General features: G+C 40.8%; 1 protein-coding gene across 2 annotated transcripts in view; it reads right to left on the bottom strand.

Moving 5' to 3' along the window:
- The window catches only part of PTPN14 (protein tyrosine phosphatase non-receptor type 14), a 206881-nt gene that overhangs the window by 72439 nt on the left and 113592 nt on the right, over window positions 1–20850 (bottom strand). The window lies entirely within an intron of this gene.

Raw genomic sequence — 20850 nt, forward strand, 5'->3', positions numbered from 1 at the left:
AAAAATGGTAGTTAAGGCACTGGATTCTGACATGGCCAATTATGGTTCAAGTCCCAAGCTTGAATCTCATGCTGGTACATGTGCATGTATGCTCAAAATCCCAAGAAGAGAATGGAGAAGGGATTGCAGCATGGCCATCTCCTGGGGAGTAACTTCTCACTTTTCCTCTGTCTCCCTCCAGCAAGTGCACACACCCTATGGCAAAAACCTAAAAAAAAAATACATACATAAAGAAAAATAAAATCTATAATTCAAACTTTGATTGTAGGCTCCTATCTGGAAGGGGCTATGCTTAGCCTTAAATTGGGCCCTTAAATGTATGTATGTGTTTTTTTAGAAATTTTTCCTATAGGGCATGTGCACTTGACAGAGAGACAGAAAGTGAGAAATCACCAGAAATCACCGCCCCCTTCCCGCAGGGGATGGCCACGCTGCAATCCTTTCACCTACGTTTTCATCTCAGGATTTTGGGCACACATGCACATGCGCACACACACACCAGGTGTGAGTATCAAGCCCCCAAGTCTGGGATTCAAACTATGATCAGCTATGTGGGAGTCCAGCAATGTAACCGCTATGCCATCTGCTGGTCCCAACATATGTATTTCTAAATGCAGGTTTCTCTTTAAAAAGTAAAGTGCAGTTCATCATCACTGTCCCCCCATCTCTTTACTGACTCTTGCATTGAGCAGTTTCTATATTATGTATCATAAAAAAGTGATCCAGACTTAATTCTGTTGCTACACTAGTAACACCTGATGAGGTGGTATGAACAACACATATCACCCATATGTTACTGTTTCTGCCCCCACTGCCCAAAGAGGACTGGGACAGAAAGAAAGAAAAAGCTTTTTCACAGTTAAAAATAGGTTAGGAAACCAGCAGTTGGCATACTGATTATGTTGCTGGACTCTCATGTAGTTGACTGTGGCTCGAGTTGACTGTGGCCTAAACCCAGCAGCTTAAAACCCACACCGGGCGTGTGTGCATGTATGTCCAAAATCCCAAGAGGAGAATGGAGGAGAAGAGATTGTGGAGGAGAAATCATCTTCCTCGGGTTGATTTCTCTCTGCCTGTCTTTCTCTGGTGAGTGTACATGCCCTATAGCAAAAATCAATCTTAAAAAAATAGGTTAGTGAAGGCACTCTGTAAGCTATAACTACCAACCTACACTATTATTACCATCACTTCATGGCTCCTGTGTGCCCTGCTTTTCTTAGTTTAGTCAAACCATCCTCTCTCTCTCCCATCTGCAAGGCCAGAAGGGATGTGGTAATATGGAGAGACTGGCCATCCTTACACTTCTCAGTCTTTGAAGTCTTTCAATAAAACTACAGGGGTGGGAGAACCAGAAAGATTGTTTTGTCATTATTAGAGATAAGAGAAGGGTAAGACTTGAAATGCCCTTTCCTTGCTAGAACACGCCCTTTACAACCACATATCAGAGGAATCTTGCTGGAATGTCCTGGAACCCAGTTCTCTTGGGCTGGTGCAGTCTGTACTAATGGAACAGACAGCATTGCTTTGGGATTGATGTTACATTTTGCACAAAAGAAACAAACGTAAACCTTTCTCTCCTATAAAAAGAGAAAATAAGGAACTGAGGACAAGCTGTCCTAGAGTTCTGGGGTGCGCAAGAAAAAAGATTATTTTTAAATCTTAAATTGACAGAGATACCCACAAAAGAGAAAGAGCACATTCCAGCCATTCCAAAGGTTGTTCACAGCCGTAAACCCAGATAATGGAGAGTGTGGTCCACACTGTTCTCCAACTGCCAGGACCAGATAAACAGTGTGGACACAGGCATGCAACCAGATAAAGCCAAATGCCTCTCCCTCTCTGTACCTATCCTCAAAACTCTTGAGAATTTCAGTTTATGAAGTTTATTTACATTTAAGTATAATAATGTGTGTGATACCTGACCTATACACTATCTAAATGTTATATTTAATAAATTTTCAACTTGACGGTCACTTAATACTTTACACTAACAGACCACAAAGCTAACACTTAGGCAACTGCAAAATAATAATGAAAAAAAAAAAAAAGGCTTAAACATAAGTCTGACAAAGATCACCTTAAAAGGGCAAGTTTTTCTTCTCGCCTTTTCACACCATAAGCTAATAAACATAATGCATGAAAAAAAATGAAAATGCATGCATATACTGAAAATCATGTAAACAAGATTTTCTTAGCAAAAGTTCAAGTCCAAAAGTTTTCAGCATTGACTGATCAATAAACACCCTATTTTGTCAAAAACATCTAACTTCTGAGACTCCTTGAGTTTCAGTGAGTCAAAGCATTGCAATTCTTTCCTAAAAAGGATAATGTTTGTTTAAATGCACACAAACACATGCAAGCCTTAACTACTAGTGAAAAAAAGGGCAGTGATAGCAAGGTGTTACAAAACAAAGGCGTGCCACAACCTGATCCTTGCCTTCTGCTCTTGAACTCTTGCATTAATTATAACAAATTATAGGGAGTCCAAGTACAGTTTATAAGTATAATAAATTCCCTAATAATAGTCTATAATTTAGTCAGAGGTTCTATTTTTAAAAAGAAAAAACTCATTTTCTATCATACATCAAGGGAGAGAGTCCCCTGACATGCCTTCTTTCTGTCCCATCCTATGCTATTGGGTACTTTACAGCAACTATATCCATAGACGGAAGAAGACGGGATAGGACTCGCTGTTACGGGCTTTGATGCCCTGGATCAGGAATACATGACAACAGAAGTAGAAATGCTCAGCCACAAAAGAAAATATTGTGCTGGTGTTTGATGTGAAAATAAAATCTGAACCTGTTTTGATCTGTCTTAAAAATCTCCAGACACTTGGTAAACAGTTTTACAGTTCTTCAAAAAGTTAGACATGGAATGACCACGTGACTCAGCCAGTACGTCGCTAAGTATACACCCAAGAGAACTGAGAACATATATGCACGCAAAAACTTGTACATGAATAGCAATATTATCCACAATAATTCAAAAGAGGAAATAACCCAATGTCCATCAATGGAGAAATGAATTAACAAGATGTGGTCTATACACACACTGGAATATTATTTAGCCACAAAAAAAAAAAAAGAAGAAGAATTGGGGGCTGAATCACCATTCAATCAGTGCAGCTGTAACACACTGTTCTGTGAGGATGATCTATGTGGAAAGGCTTCAGGTTCCTAACTGGAAATGTCCCTAAACATGATGGACATGTGTGTGCATGAGCTGGGGCATGAAGTTGGGGGGGAGAGGTCTCTCTTTCTCGGCTCTCATGGAAGAAAAAAATAAACTTACTAGAAAAAAGAATGAAGTATCAACACAAGCTACAACCTGAATGAACTCTGAAACAGTATGCTAAACCAAACACAAAAGACTATATCTTGTATGACTCCTGACACTTACATGAAATGTCCAGAATAGGCCAATCCATAGAGACAGAAAATTAGATTAGTGGTTGCCAGAGGCTTTGGTGAGGGGGAGTGGGGGAGTGACTGCTAATGTTCTCAAATTAGATAGTGGTGCTAGTTGTACAACTTTATAAATATACTAAAAACCACTTAGCTGTATACTCTAAAATGTCTGAAATGTTGAATTTTACATCATGCAAATTTTATTTCAAAAACCAGAACAAAACACTCAATGATTCCAATCAGGAAAAAGTCCCAGCTCCAGATACAACACGCCAGGCTCTTCCAATCCTCTTTCTAGCCTTGTGTCTTACCACACACCCTACGCTCGAGCTGTAATAGTCTCACTGTGCCCTCCAATGGCTGCCATGTTCTTTCCTGCCTCTTTGCCACTTCCTCTGTCTAAATGCCCTTGCCTGGCTGCCTGCATTTGCACAGTCACTTCCCTGACCCTTGAGGCTCTGTCGAAACTTATCTACTCTCCTGAAGCTTCCCAACCCCTCTCAACAAATCAGTGGTCCGCTGTCACAGTCCCTAGTGCTTCCTCCAGGCTCTCTTGCACTGTCACCAGCACCTCCCTCCACTCCACTGTGACCTTCTCACAAACCATTCAACATCAGCACCCAGCACTAAGTAGCTACTCAATAAACGTTTTCAAAGTAGATAAAATACACACAGAGAAACAATAGGAGAGAGGGGGAGAGAGAGAGAAAAACAGAAGGAGGGAAATTGATCTTCTCAGCAAAGTTATTAGATGTTATTTCTATAATATGAAAGAAATACCTAAATTTTCAGAGACAAAGCTCATCACTTATCAGGAAGAAGGCTTAAGAAACATCTGTTTTATGTGGCCAGCAAGTGGCATGGTGGTTAAGGTACTGGATCCCACATGGCTGACTCGTGATTCAAGTCTTGGATTCAGTGGACTGAAAATCATGCTGGCTGCATGTACATGTGTGCCCAAATCCTAAGAAGAGAATGAAGGAGATGGGATTGTGGCATGGTCATCTCCGGGGTTGTGTGTGGGGGGTGGTTTCTCACTATCTCTCCCTTGAGTACACAAGGCCTATAGCAAAAACTAAAAAGTCTGTCTTTATGCAGACACTCCTTCAGCGTAGACCATTTGTTTACTAGTAAGTAACTTCCACTGCTCTCGGAGCAATAAGCAGCAAAGGAGGAACTCAGGGCTGAATTCAGTCAGGAACCAACAGCATTAAATACGACTTTATGGTGGGCAAAGCAGCAATTAGATAGTGGTGCTAGTTGTACAACTTTATAAATATACTAAAAACCACTTAGCTGTATACTCTAAAATGTCTGAAATGTTGAATTTTACATCATGCAAATTTTATTTCAAAAACCAGAACAAAACACTCAATGATTCCAATCAGGAAAAAGTCCCAGCTCCAGATACAACACGCCAGGCTCTTCCAATCCTCTTTCTAGCCTTGTGTCTTACCACACACCCTACGCTCGAGCTGTAATAGTCTCACTGTGCCCTCCAATGGCTGCCATGTTCTTTCCTGCCTCTTTGCCACTTCCTCTGTCTAAATGCCCTTGCCTGGCTGCCTGCATTTGCACAGTCACTTCCCTGACCCTTGAGGCTCTGTCGAAACTTATCTACTCTCCTGAAGCTTCCCAACCCCTCTCAACAAATCAGTGGTCCGCTGTCACAGTCCCTAGTGCTTCCTCCAGGCTCTCTTGCACTGTCACCAGCACCTCCCTCCACTCCACTGTGACCTTCTCACAAACCATTCAACATCAGCACCCAGCACTAAGTAGCTACTCAATAAACGTTTTCAAAGTAGATAAAATACACACAGAGAAACAATAGGAGAGAGGGGGAGAGAGAGAGAAAAACAGAAGGAGGGAAATTGATCTTCTCAGCAAAGTTATTAGATGTTATTTCTATAATATGAAAGAAATACCTAAATTTTCAGAGACAAAGCTCATCACTTATCAGGAAGAAGGCTTAAGAAACATCTGTTTTATGTGGCCAGCAAGTGGCATGGTGGTTAAGGTACTGGATCCCACATGGCTGACTCGTGATTCAAGTCTTGGATTCAGTGGACTGAAAATCATGCTGGCTGCATGTACATGTGTGCCCAAATCCTAAGAAGAGAATGAAGGAGATGGGATTGTGGCATGGTCATCTCCGGGGTTGTGTGTGGGGGGTGGTTTCTCACTATCTCTCCCTTGAGTACACAAGGCCTATAGCAAAAACTAAAAAGTCTGTCTTTATGCAGACACTCCTTCAGCGTAGACCATTTGTTTACTAGTAAGTAACTTCCACTGCTCTCGGAGCAATAAGCAGCAAAGGAGGAACTCAGGGCTGAATTCAGTCAGGAACCAACAGCATTAAATACGACTTTATGGTGGGCAAAGCAGCATGAATCAAGAAGCAACAGGGCTCCATGCTGATAAGACAGCCAAACCACTCCTCTAAACTGCAGCTGTAAAATACGGAGCCTTATCCCTCTTACACTAGCAATAAATATGTCTTGACTCATCAGCTCAAAATACACACCTGCTTGCCCTGAAAATCATGTGTTCAAAATATTACCTACAATTCTACTGTGGGAAAAGGGAGCTTAAGTTACATCTGGAAGCTGAGTGAGTCAACTGCCCAAAGATCTGTGTTCCTGGTAAAAAGCCAGGTTCGTGGCTAAGACGTCTGCATAATAGTCTTAAAAATGTGGCGAGCTAGCAGACAGTATGGTAGTTAGCAATGTGCCTGGCCTGAAGGAGGAAATACATAAAAATCAACAAATCTGAGACAAAAAGATTGTCTCTGCGGTTGGGCATGAGTTCTTCCTCAGAGTTACAACTTAGAGGTAGCTCTGGACCAGCACTGTGGCTTAATGGTTAAGAGAGCCAGATCCCATACAGTGAACTGTGCTTCAAATCCCAACTTGGGTGGCTTAAAAAACACACAAGGTGGATTTGTGTGTATGCCCGAAATCCCAACAGGATGGAGCTATGGAGGAGGAGATCGTGCCATGGCCGTGGATAGCACTTTCTCCCTCTTCCTCTCCCTTTCTCTCTCTGTGTCTCTGTCTCCCCTCTCTCTCTGGCAAACAAATGCAACCTCTGGAAATTAAAAAAAATAATAAATTAAAAAGGTAGCCCCTGCCTTTTTCATAGGAGAGCCACTGCTAAAGAAGACCATTCCATGGTGATGAAGTAATGCCCCAGAAATGAGTAGGAAACACTGACTATGGGCTTAATAAATGTTTGATGAATGAATAAGGCAATGGAAGTAGTTAATTAATTATGTGTCCCCAGAAACTATGATAAAAGTAGGAAACAAAAAAAGACATTTTTAGCCCATTTCAAGTCACCAGTCATGTTCCAGCTAGGCACATTCTGGTGACCACAAAGCTCAGTGTGGATGGAGGCGAATGAGAAGACCAGAGTCCCAGGCTTCTGCGTTCTTAAGCACAGGCAACTCCAATGTGCTGGCCTACTACGTGCATACCTTCAAGGCTTAAGGCACAGCTTAAAGTTCCACATTGGCCAAGGCAGGAGACAAGCCAGGTTTGCCAATGGTGGGACCTTCAGTCTAAGTGAAGTGTTGGGAGGGAATGATCTGCCACTAATTGTGCCTTTTTCTGTTCAGTTATGGGGGTGAATCTGTCCTGCCCTTAGCTGTCTTCAGTGGATCTTATCTTTGGAGCTCGACACTCCCGTACTCCGTGAACATCTTCAGCTCGGTATCTCTGTAACCATCACCTCACCCAGTTTTGTCCCTAACCAAGAGCTAGCCAAGCCTATTTTACACTTGGATGAAACTTTCACTTATTTACCAAGCTAAGTTCCCAATATTTCCAGCCATTGGGCTTCAGGCTTCAGTACTTGAACAATGCAGGGGCCCCTTACTCCATGTTCGGGAGTGATCTGACCCATGTTTTCTTGTATTTATGGCAAAAATATCTGAATACCACAAGGGTGTTCTATATTAAAAGTATATTTTAAAACACTGACAGGTTAAAAAACACACTTACAATACCTGGACAAGATATTCATTGGAATAGCAGAACAGCTAATAGTTTTGCTCGGAAGTCTGAAATAGAGGAGACACTTCTGAGATCCTGTGGGATGACCTTAATTTCCTAGGTATCAACCTGGTGTGAAACATTATCTGGCCAATACGATCCACGTTTAATATCGCAGATTTATATATTTCTAATGATAACAAGCCCTTCCCGTCTTTCTTTTGCACCCTACTAGCCCACAAGTACCTCAAAGGCAGGGACTATCTTTCTTTTGTTCTGTAATTCAAATTCAGTAGGATGATTCTAAGCTTGGTAGATGCATAAAAAGCATTATGATCACACCGAGGCAGGGAAGCCCAGAAGGGAGAAGGATGCCTTTGTGGAAGTTAGCCAAGCAGCTAGATAGCATAAAACAATACTGGACTCTGCAGCAAAACAAAAACCTAAATCATCTAAATTCCAAGTATTACATAATACAGTGCAAAGACGTTCCCAGCCATTGAGTTGGAATGACTTATTCCACCCTCAGTATTCTCCGTGCATTTTGTAACACTAACAAGGTATTGATCAGGCAATTTGTTTTATATTATATGCATCCATTTTGCCTTCTTAGCTATTTTATAAGCTTGCTTTGGTCATCTTTGTACTTCCCCACTACGTGTGGCACAGAGCAGGTCTCTACTGTACATTTACATTAGAGAAGGATATCAATACAGGCATAGCTGATGTGGCCCTATTTAAAAGACAGTCAATTACAAACTGGATGAAAGAACCTTATGTTGTTCCTCGAATATGCTGAAAGAAATTGTAAAAACACACTACATACCTAGCAAAAGCTTTGGAAGTCTTAAACTTGGCACCATTAGAATTTTAATCAATTTTTCTAGATATTAAGAAATCAAAGGCTAGACAATGGCGCCACAGTAGAAAGTGATGCCATGAGAGGCTGACACATATGGGATGCTTTGGGGTTTGCACCTTGAGACCTCTCTGAGTATGTCAGGCAAGTGCCTGCCCATAATCTGGGGCTGGCTTGCAGCATTAGTACACAGTTGGGGGTGCTGCCTCTCTGTCTCTATCTCTGTCTCTTCTATCAATGGGAGACATAAATAAATGTACTTCATGGAAAAAATAAGAAATCAGAGCAGTGAAACAGTAATTAAGAGGTCCAACCTCTGTGAAGCAGGGACCAATCACATTCCAGTGCTGAACTGCAGTGCTGGAAATCACATAGGCAACCATGGGTTTTGAACCCCAGCTTACCTGAAAATGTACCTGATGTGACATGCAAAATCATGAGAAGCAGGAGAGTTGGAGGAGGGGCATTGTGGTATGGTGAGACCTTATAAAGGATGCTTCTCTCCTCCTCTCTGTAACCCACCCACATGTGAATTCATGTTCTCTCACTCATGAATAACTTTAAAAAAATTATTTCTACTTCTAAAAAAAAGAAAAGCACATAATTAACAATGACCGTGCTTTATACTTTTGGAGTTGTTTTGCAAGTGTTTTCATGGGTGATCTCTTCTATGATTTCATATTTCTACCAACCCCTCAAGACAGCCACCGTGATTCCCATTTACCCTGGAAAACATGGAGGTTCCAGGAGCCTGCTGACCTGCCAGGCCTTGAGATTTTATAGTCAAGTGCTCTTCTGTTAGAGCATTATGCCTATGTGGTAAACTGGCATAGTCTGTAGTTTCAATAAGTCTGAAGCATAAATCTTAAGGAAAGCTTTGAAGAAAAAAATAGAAAAAGAAAAAACAATTGCAAAAGCTTATAAACACATTACAAAATGAATCCAATGGCCATTTACCAAATTGCTAATGCTGCAAATGAATAATTTTCTTTTGCAGCATCTTCAAAAGCAGCTGATGGTATCAAATGTGGCAACAACTGCCAAAGATAAAATATCAAACCAGCAAACATCTCACTGTCCAAGAATGTGGTATCTTCCTGTGCAGTAATTTTTGCCAAAATGGTGCTTGATGTTTCAACCATGAAAATCTCTCTCTGTAATTCTTCCTTTCAAACTCCTCTGAGGACCCTGTTGGCTGTGTGTGTGTGTGTGTGTGTGTGTGTGTCTTTCTGTCTCTCTCTCATGGAAGAAATAAATAGAGTTTTAAAAATTAAGGGACCAGCAGTTGGTGTAATGGCTATGTTGCTGGACTCCCATGTAGCTGACTGTGGTTTGAGTCCCGGACCCAGTGGCTTAAACTCACATGGGGCATGTGTGCATGCATGCCCAAGATTCCGAGAGAAGAATGCAGGAGAAGGAATTGTGTCGTGGCCATCCTCCCTGGGTGGTGATTTCTCTCTGTCTCTCTGCTTCTCTCTTTCTGGCCCAATAGCAAAAACCTCCCCAAAAAAAAAAAAAAAAGAGAGAGAGAGAATTCAAAGATGACTGCAAGAGTTTGGGCCTAAGCAACTAAAAAAGAAAACTTTCAGAAAAAGACTTTTCCTTTTTTAAAAATTAACAGACTGTTCTTTAACAAAATAGATTTGGGGAAAGTTGATTTAATTATTGGTTAAAAATGATAAACACATTATCTTTCATTAAAACCTACAAGTTCAAAATAGTCATCAAACCACTTCAATCAAACATTTGATCTAATCATTAAAGGGGGAAATTATCTTTGATATAATAATTGGTTCTTTCTTCTCATCATTCTTCCCATTTTTCTTCCCTGTCCTCTAAATCCTCTGCTTCCCATTAGTGTAAAAGAAATAATGTTACAGTATAAAATTCATATGCACTTTTACTTGTTCTCTATGGTCTGCACTTCGAGTTTACACCAAGGATGGAAGGGAGACCAATGTGACAAGTATAGAGTGAGCAGAGGGCAATGAGAAGTGAAATGCTGCTCTCACCCAGGGTCTGGCAAAGTCTCTGTGAAACCCAAATCAAGAGCACTTGTCACTTGATCCCCACTTAAAAACTGCCATACTTTAAAAACAACAGGCCCAGTTATGGTAATGTGCTGACATTGCTACTTAACAAGTGGAGGCCACATTGTCCAGCATTGATTCCAAGCCCACCCAAAAAGCTGAGTATAGTGGCATGAACCTGTAGTCCCAACTACTCTGAAGGCCAACACAGTCAGACCCTGGTTTTTTGTTTTTTTTTGTTTTCAAAACATCATCAAGAGAGAGATGGTTAAGGTGCTGGACTCTCACATAGCTAACCACAGTTCCAGTCCTGGAGCCAATGGCTTGAAAATCAAGTCAGGTACGTGTGCGTGTGCCCCGAAAATCCCAAGAGGAGAATAGAGGACATGGGATTGTGGCATGGCCATGCCCCCCTTACTTGCCCTCTGTCTTTCTTGACGAGTGCACACACTGTATAGCAAAAAAAAAAAAAAATTGAATTAAAATAAATAACACTAAAATGGTCTTTGGTGTAGCTTGATCAAAAGACACATATTACAAGGTCAAGGAAGAAAGTGGTGTAGTGGATGGTGGGTGTGGCAATGCATCCCATGACTCAGGGGCTAGATGAGGCCCGGGGTGCATTGTGGCATCAAGACCTTGTTGGGGGTGTTGTCACTCTCACACTTATGGAAAAAAGTGAATAAATGTGAATAGGAAAAAAATTAGGGAAGAAAAATATGTTTGTGTAATTATTAGTTACTAGTCCCTATTAATCTGCCCAAATTTAAATCTCATTATTTTTATGAAAACTCATCTAGAGCCACTACCAACCTTACACTGGCCAGCAAAGTCCTGTATGCTTTCTGCACAGAACTAAAGTCTAAGCATTTGTCCACTTTTCCACGTTAGATCATTGCACATAACTTCCATCAGTTCTTACATAAAGAAACGATGTGCCTACGGACGGCTGATTTAAGTTTAGATTTAAGTTGAAAGGAGAATCTGCTCGAAAGTTACGTAAATAAGAACAAACTTATCACAGTGGCCTCCTCTATAGCTTATCAGCTAGACAGTCACAGGTCCAGTGACAGGGATACATTCTGAGAAATTAGCCATGGGGTAATTCTGTTGTGCGAATATCACGGAGTGCACATACAGGAGCCTAGATGGTAGCCTTCTACACACGTACACTTTATGATAGAGCCTGCAATAATCGTAAAGGTCCACAGCCATGGACGTGGTCCACCATGGACCAAAACAGCACTGTACAGCAAATGACTGCAAATATGTTGATACATGCATCACCCAGCCCAACACAGCGAGGCGGGGGCAAACCCCAAGAAGAAGTGGTGATGGATTTAGAAAAGAAAAAGACACAGATATACAAGTAGAGAAAAGCAGGGACAAGGCAGTCCAGGCATCTCTGATGGAGAACGCCGCAGCCCTGAGCTGCTCTCAGGTTTATTCTTTCATACAGCAAAGCCAGGTCTTTTCTATGATCAACTGCAGCTGTGGCGTTTCTTGCTTCTCGCGGTTCTAAACAAGCCTCCCCCGGCCTTGTCTGGCTGGCACACAGCTTCCTTCGATCTATACTGCAGTGCAGATGGTCTTTATTAGAGCTTTCGCTTGCTCTGCAGTGTCAGCACTAAGACTGCATCTCCTTTAAAGGTCACTAGTTTTTGCCTAGATCGCTAGCCACTCCTTACACACAGGTTTATCAACTTTTCTCTAGAGGGAGTCTGTGATAATTAATACATAAAAGTTATCTTTTAGAAATTAACAACATTGTCTCACAATGCTTTGTTGGGTAATACAATGCAGTACCTGGTTTTAATCATTCAAATAGGGTATTATTTGCTTTTATTGTTTCCAACCTGAACTCTTTAAAATTGGCAAGAGGATGCGTAATAAATGTCCTATATTTTAAAAATGTGACCTTCAGGCAGGCAGGGTCTTTATTTTACTCACTGCTGTGTTACTAGTAACCAGAAAATTCCTTACACACCACAGGCCCTCAGTGCATACCTTCTAGATGTATTCAGGAATTAATGAAAAAAATCAAGTGAATGGGAGTACCTTGCCTGAAATGGGCTGTCCATAATTATGTAAAAATGTGTTGTTATTCCATGTTACGGATAAATATGTGGTAATTAACAATGAAATATTTTAGAAAGTACTAAAGGTAGATACAGTTTTTTTAAAATGAGGTTTTACAGTAAGAAGAAAAGGCAAAAGGGATTTCTTTCACATGGAAATATTAGAAACACTAGATTCAGAAGACAATACTTTTCCCTTGATAATCTCACAAATTTAAAGTCTAAACAAGAAATGCATAACGTAGTTTCAAGCTATGGAAAGAGATTCTATACCAGGAACCTGTGCCCTAATTTTAGAGGAAAACCTTGAACCTTAAAAACAAAACAAAAAACTCCACCTCTTCTAAGAAATTAAAAGCTGATATAAAAAGATATGATTACTTATCTTAGACAGACACTTAAATTCTGAGGTAAAGGAGATATTACTCAACAAATTAAGAAAAATAACAGAAAGCTAACTGGTCTCCCCAGGGTCACAGAACAAGTAACAGGCACCAAAACCAACAGAGAACTACTGCCTCCCAGTCTTCCTCTATTCTGATCGAAACCCCGCTGATTCATACACATACAAGTCAACAAGTAGGTATGTGTTGGTATGTGTTGGTAGAAGGGAAGGCAAGGTACAGATGTGGAAGCCGGCTCACAGAGAGTGGGCAGTTTGTGCAAAGCTACACAAGCAGTAGTGCCAATAGATAAAGCCAGGTCTCCCTGGCTCTGCCTTACTTGATTCCTAGCACATTCTAGATGTCCTTGAGCAACTCGCACTACAATCTTCCTCTCCTATGATTTCTTATGCTAAGACTGTTATACCTTTACACCTTCCACCTTTATCCACCAGTGAGCCCTTGCTACCAATGGGGAGTTGTCATCTTCTCTTTAGATATGCGGGGGAGACAAAGGCTTATGGCCTCCGGCCTCCTGTGTCTTCCTACCCAACAGTCTAGATTCACTTAACAAAATCCATTGTCGTCTTCAAAGTTCCAATTCAATGCAGGCGTCCTGCAATGGTTAATTTATTCGGCTAGGCCAAATATCTGGGTAGATATTTGGAGCAACAGTATCTACCGGATATATTTTTAAATTTATTTTGGTACAAAAACTTACCTATGGTGTTCGAATTCTTGACTGTGGCTATCCTTGGGGAGATCGGCACTGAGAGAGAGGACTAAGAATTCTGAGCTGTTGGCGATGTTCCGGTTCTTCATCTAGGGATTGGTTACATGGGATGCTCACTTCAGAAAGTAAATGCATACTTTTGGGTTTTGCACTTGTGTGTTATTCTTCAACAAAAGGTTTACCTTTAAAAAATGACTACTGGCCTACAAGTGACAATGGACTGAGAGTTGAAATTTCTAGGAAGAGGTGGAGCTTAGAAGAATGGTCAGGGCCTGGTGTAAACAATAATACAATGAAGAAGAGCCCTAGTAACAAATTCGTATTCTGTGACAGTGAAAGACTCTTAAAGTCTCTAAGAAAATGGGGTACTGGGGCCAGCAGGTGGCATAGTAGTTAAGGCGCTGGACTCCCATGTGGTCTACCATAGTACAAGTCCCAGACCTGGTGGCTTGAAACTCATGCTGGGAGTGTGTACATGCCCAAAATCCCGAGAGGAGCATGAAAGAGAAGGGACTGTAGTGTGGCCATTTCCCATGGCCACCCCATTGGGGGTAGTTTCTCCTGTCTCTCCAGCAAAAAAAAAAAAAAAAAAAAAACCTCTTAAAAAAAAAAAGAAAAAGGAAGGAAGGGAGGGAGGAAGAGAAGAAGGGAGGAAGAGAGAGAGAGAAGAGAGAAATAGAGACAGAAAATGTATTTAGAGAAGGATTTAAAGTCAGGAGAAGACTGCGGGAAAATAACAGTTCATCACTGTCTACCTTTCTGGTTCCTACGAGGATCGAGAGAGAGTATGTAAAGTGTCCTGGGTAGAAGTGATTGACAAATAGTGGCTGTCATCACCACCCTGAGAAAGCTGAAGCAATTAACAAGTAGGGGGACTCGGGTGAATGTGCACTCCTAACAAAAAGGGTCGTACCTACCGTATACTTCCAGTGCTCTGCATACGTACCGTAGACATTCAATATGTGGGTGAATTAATAAAACACTGTCTTCTGTCAGTAGGAAATCATGAATAAGATGTGGTAATTAGGGTAAAAAATTACTACTGAAGTCTGAGGATGATTAAGCTCCACTGTAGACCAAATATTGGGCTGTATGAAAAGTTATGATGCATTAAAAAAAAAAAAAACATGATTTTTCCAATGACCTAATAAAAAGATGGAAAAATTTAGAAGGACAGAGCTCTGGCAAATTGGAGACTGGAAGATGAAAAACCAGGGGCCAGGATGAGATAAGGTGAAGATCGCCAAAAACTAAGCAGGGAGAGGATTTTGAAGAGCAGGCTCTCCATGCGCAGTGGTATCTGGGAGTGACAAAATGGAGTGAGGGTGTCTTTTCCTAATCTTAAAGAGGCCAATGTGAGCAAGATCCATGATGGATACAATTTTTCAAGGACACAAGGAACAGTAAACAAAAATAATGAAAGTAAAAAGTAAATAAAAAGCGAGCAAAAAGCAAAAAAATCATCCAATGGTAAGAGAGAGAGAAAATAGTCATCAGAAAGTATAAAGGTGTGAAACGAGTATTTCTTTTAATTTTTATTTTGTTTTGTTTTTGATATAGGGCACATGTACTCTCTAGAGAGTGGGGGTGGAAAGGTTATTACCCCCTGGGGGGAGGGGGCAGCCACATTGCAATCCCTTCTGGTCTATTCTCCTCTTGGGATTTTGGCCACATATATACATCCAGCACGTCTCTCAAGTTGCCAGGTCTGGGACTGACACCACAAAGTCAGCCATGTAGGATCCAGCTGCCCCAACCATCAATGCTGTTGACTGGCCCTGCAGTTATTTTTTTTTTAAAGTCAATTTATTTATTCCATGAGAGGAAGACAGAGAGAGAGAGGGAGGCATCCTAACAGGGTCTTCACACCACGATCCACCTCCAGCCTCCACGTCAACCTGGGACCTTCCCATACAGCCTTAGCATTGCAAAGTGGTACTGCTGAGCCACTGTGGCTGGCCTATTTTGTGGTTAATATATAATACATAGAAAAAAAATAATAAACTATGGCTGAAAAGATAAAAAGGAATTTGTGAGAAGAAGACATTAAAGATACTTGAAAATTATGAAAAACTGGAATCCCCCTGTTGAAGTGTCAAGATGCAAAGAAAAGAGGAACCAGCAGTTAGCGTAATGGCTATGTCGCTGGACTCCCACGTAGTCAACCGCAGTTCGCGTCCCGGACACAGTGGCTTAAAACTCACGCCGGGCACGTGTGCGTGCGTGCGTGCCCAAGATCCCGAGAGGAGAATGGAGGAGAAGGGATTGCAGCGTGGCCATCCCCCCTGGGGGGTGATTTCTCGCTTTCTGTCTCTCTGTCTCTCTGTCTGGCGAGCGGACGCGCCCTATAGCGAAAACCTCTCCAAAAAAAAAGATGCAAAGAAAAGATAGAAGGACCTTCTGGGCAGAAAACAGTGGGTCTTTGGGACTGAGTGAAGGTTAGGAGGAATGTAGCAGTGGTTAGAATGTGCATATGGAGGATGTGGCATGAAGGTCACTACAGCAGCAGACACTTGGGCTTTCTTTGCTCTAGTTCTGATAATCATCTAATGGCTGAAGCTGCATTCTTGAAAGAGATTCAGTTTGATGACTTGGTAATGTCCCTTATTGTTATAAAAAAATTGATGTTTCTTGAAAACTCTAAGAGGGTAACGATACACTGTTCAAATGAGCCTCCTTCACTATATTACACAAACATTACTCATATATTACATTCTCCATGGTCACAAGCTTGAGTCAGTCTCCCTAAGTTATTTTAATGTTCTTTAATCATTGACTTACATGAGGAGACTTCAAAATGTTTATAGAGAATTCAAATTAAAGTACAAGTCTATTTTGATGCAAAAAAAAACACCTTGAAATCTTTGTATAGTTTTTTCATAATACACATTTTCCATGAACTTCTTGACAACCTCCCTTTTATAGACAAGGGCAAGGATAAAGACAGACAAAATGGTTTAGCTGTGTGTGTGTGTGTGTGTGTGTGTGTGTGTGTGTGTATGTGTGTGTGTGTATTTGTGTTCATTCAGGTCAAAAGTATCACAGAGCAACAGGTAAGAATATCTATAATTCAACCTGCCATTCTTCAACAAATGTTCAAAGTTCTAAATGGATTTTTTTTTTTACTTTTTAAGATTTTTATTTTACTATTATTATTTATTCACTCAATTGTTATACATCATTTAGATTGTAGAGACTTTACTCAGCATGGTATACATCTCAGTCCAGTTGAATACTATACATATCCTCATCAACAGATAATAAACCTTATCTGTGTCCCACAAATATCTTCCCTCTCCATTTCTCCCCCAAATTTCCTTTCCTGTATTCTTCCCCTCCCACACTCTCCTTCTACTTTGTCTCTAGTGTCCATAACAATTTTTAATGCTTTTATGTCCTCCAGTCTTTCAGTTTCTACCACAGAGTATGAGCAGTCAGTACAAAGTCTTTCTTTCATAGCCTGATTTGCTTCACTCAGCAACAAATCTTCCATATTCATCTACTTTCTATCAAATTCCAGGGCCTTGTTGTGTTTTATGGTGAATAATATTCCATGGAGTATATATGTGCCATACGTTTTCAATCCATTCATCCGTTTGTGGACATTTGGGTTGGTTTCATGTCTTAGTAATCATGAATAGGGCTGCAATAAATATAGTTGTGCAAGTGCTTTTCTGACTGAGTGTTCTCCTGTCTTTCGGATAGACCCAGGAGTGGAATTGCTGGATCATATGATACTTCTATTTGAAGGTCTTTCAGGAACCTCTATATTGTTCTCCGCAGTGGTTGGACCAATTTACATTCTAAATGGATTTCTAATCATATTCTAGTTATAATTACACAATGCCTTAAATTAATAAATAGTATTAGAAAAGAAAAATGCCTACTTTGGAGTATAATTCATGATGCCCTTTTGCAAATATTCAATGAACCAGTGGAAAAAGCACAATTATCCTTAATCTGATATTTTCCAACTTGCAGAAGATAAAGATTTTCGAGACATATTTAGTTTTTAAGAAAAGTGGATTTTTTTTTTTAAGTTTCAGAGTATTAGTTCTCAGGACAATGTTTTTGGGAATAAGAGTTAACATATCATGAAATCATGGCTAAGCATGTGAGCATGCAAATGTAACACACACAAAACCTCTCAATACACAGTGAGCAGGTGGTCACAGATGTCTGTTTAGAAACTAAGGTAACTGCTATCTAAAGTTGGGACTACCTTTAAAATGTATGTATATATGGATGTATTTAAATTTGACCAGAGAAGGACAGAGTGAGAATGAGAGGGAAAGTGCCAGGTCCAGGACTCAAACCACAGTTGGCCATGTGGGAGTCATTAACTACGGCGCCACCCGCTGGCCCCAGAATGTTTTTGTTTTGGTTTTGCTTTTTGCCATAGGGCATGTGTGCTCATCACAGAAAGACAGAGAGGGAAAGTGAGAAATCATCCCTCAGAGGGATGGCCACACCAGAATCCCTTCTCCAGTCTCCTTTTGGGATTTTGGGCATGTATGTACCACATGCCCAGCATGATTTTCAAGCCTGGTCCTGGGCTTTTAACTGTAGTCGGCCATGTGGGAGTCTCATGCTGTAACCACCATGCCACCTGCTAGTCCCTACTACCTTTAAAACTTTCTACTGAGTTATACTGTACTTCTGATTTGAAGCTTCTGATCTGGTTAGAATCAGGGATTCCACAAGTCAGCCTAAGGAATAATATTCTTTATAAGATGCTGATCATAAAAAGAAATGGTCATGTTTTCACAACTTGGGAGCGGTATTTGGCTGAAATGATCTTACTGTTTCTCAATTTACCTATTGTTACATCTTACACTTCCCTAAATGTAGTAGAAACCAACATTAGAAAATTGCAAGGGAATTACTATAATCTATACAAAGAATTTTCAGTTTTACAAAATTCTTATGTATTTTTTAAATTGCCAGATGGCAAATGCACTTACCAGACAGAGACAGAGAAGGGGGAGGGGGAGGAAAAAAGCGCCCCTCAGGGGGGTGTGGTCATGCTCCAATCTCTACTCCATTTCTCCGTCCGGTTGGGATTGGGGGCATGCCCATATATGTGCCCAGTGTGTTTTTCAAGTAGCTGGGGCTGAGATTTAAACCATGATGGCCATCTGAGATCTGGCTCCCTGAACTAGCTGGTCATGTGTCCGGTCCTAAATTCTTAATGTTTCAAATTAAAATTAAAACTGCAATTTCAACTGGAGAATGGTGGAATGGTGGAGAAATGTCTTGTTGAAGGTTTTGTGGTTCTAGAGTTTTATATATATATATGAGAGAGAGAGTGAGAGAGAGAGAGACAGATAAAGTGAGTAAAAGAAAGAAAGTACTCCCATGGAGGATGGTCATGCTGTAATACTTTCTCATCCATTTTTGCTTTCAGGATTTTGGGCAGGGACTCATACATGCTGGGCATGTTTTTCAAGCTGTTAGGTCCAGGACTTGAACCATGCTGCTGGCCATGTGGGATCTAGTAACTTAACCACTATTCCACTGGTTGGTCCCAGACCAGTTAGTTACTAAATTTATTCATTTATTATTATTTATTTATTTATTTTGGGTGTGTATGCTCACCAGAGAGAGACAGTGAGAAGGAAAGTGAAAAATCACCCCCCCCCTCCAAGGGATATACCCATGCTGCAATCCCTTCTCCTCCAGTCTTCCCTTGGGATTTTGGCCAAGCACATGCACTGGCATGATTCTCAAGCTTCTGGGTCTGGGACTTGAACTGCAATTGGCCAGTGCAAGTCTCGTGCCTTAACCACCGTGCCACATGCTGGGCCCAGTTGCTACATTAAAGATGCACAGAAGGCTAAATTTTTTGCAGAAGAAAGAATACATTTAATATATCCTCTGAACTTATTAGGGGATATAGTCATTATATCATGCATAATCTACAGAAACCTGCACAGCTCTGAGGAATCCAGGCTTCTCTCAAAATTCAGCAAATGTTCGATTTGAGGGTGTTTATAGAGCCTGACAGGAAACAAATACCTGAGAGCGAGGTCTTCTGACTTCTAAGTCTGTGCTCCTTCTACGACAGCAGAGTTTTGTGGGGGTTTTTTTTTGCACTACGCTGCATTTCCAGCTGTCATTTCCCTTTAAGATTAAACCAAAGCAGTTCTTGGATGATTCTAGCAGCTATTTATATGACAGAATTCTCAGCACATAGGCCATGTTCAAAAAGTTCATAGAAAATGTGTATTATGGAGAAACAATGCATGGATTTCAAAATTTTTTGCAGCCAAATAAACTCATACTTTAATTCCCTTTTCCTTGAACTTTTTGAAGTCCCCACAACCATAACTTTCATTCAAATTTCTTTTCCATATCCCTCTTTTCTCAGCTAGTCATTTATTAATATTTCAGGGATCCAACTAATGGACCTTTTCAAGATTTTTTTTAGACCTATGGGTCTCTCACTTCAGTTATCATCACAAATGTCTCTTCTACTTTCTTTGAAATGTTCACTTTTTTTTTTATATATATTTTTAAAGAGAGATTTTTGCTCTAGGGTGCATGTGTTCACTGGAGAGGCAGAGACAGAAAGCAAGAAATTATCCCCCAGGAAGGATGGCCGCAATCCCTTCTCCTCCATTCTCCTCTCTGGATCTTGGGAATGCATGCACGCATGACCAGTGTGAGTTTTAAGCCGCTGGGTCCAGGTCTCAAACTGTCAACTACATAGGAGTCCAGTGACATGATAATCATGCCATCTGCTGGTCTCCAAATCCATTTGTTTCTAACACTGCTTCATCACCATGATTTTCTACTTAAGTATTACATGTCTCGTTTGCATTTTAGTTAAACGTACAGCAAATGTTGGGGGCTTTGCTCTAAATGATGGTTACTTTGCTTATTTATGCTGGCAGAAAACAACAGGGGAAACGTCTACTCACTGGCCCCAGCTGCAAGCACAAGACTGACATGCTGACCTGGAAAGAGAGTGGGGCGGCGGCTGTAAACTCAAGCTGCAACTTGTCGGCTGTGGTTACTCCTCCTCTACTTTTACTAACTACACCAGAAGGCAGTATCATTTCATAGTCACACCTGGTAACTTGACACTTACTGACACCTTTCTACTGTTTATAGCCAATGTCTCAATTTCTACTTTTCTAAAGGACTGAGTGTCATCTGAAAAGCTGGCACTTGGACTATGTGCCCAGGGCTGGAGATCCCTGATAAAAATGTTAAGTAAAACCCATCTTAGTTCCAATCTCTACATAATGCTCACTATTTAGACGACTCCATTCAAAGAAGTGCCTGTTTCCCTCTAGCCTTTGTTTCCTCTGTCTAAACTACTTCCTTCTCTTTGAGAAACCCATCGCTTCCAACTCCACA

This window comes from Tupaia chinensis, unplaced genomic scaffold (assembly GCF_000334495.1).
Source record: "Tupaia chinensis unplaced genomic scaffold, TupChi_1.0 Scaffold000473_1, whole genome shotgun sequence".
Lineage (NCBI taxonomy): Eukaryota > Metazoa > Chordata > Mammalia > Scandentia > Tupaiidae > Tupaia > Tupaia belangeri.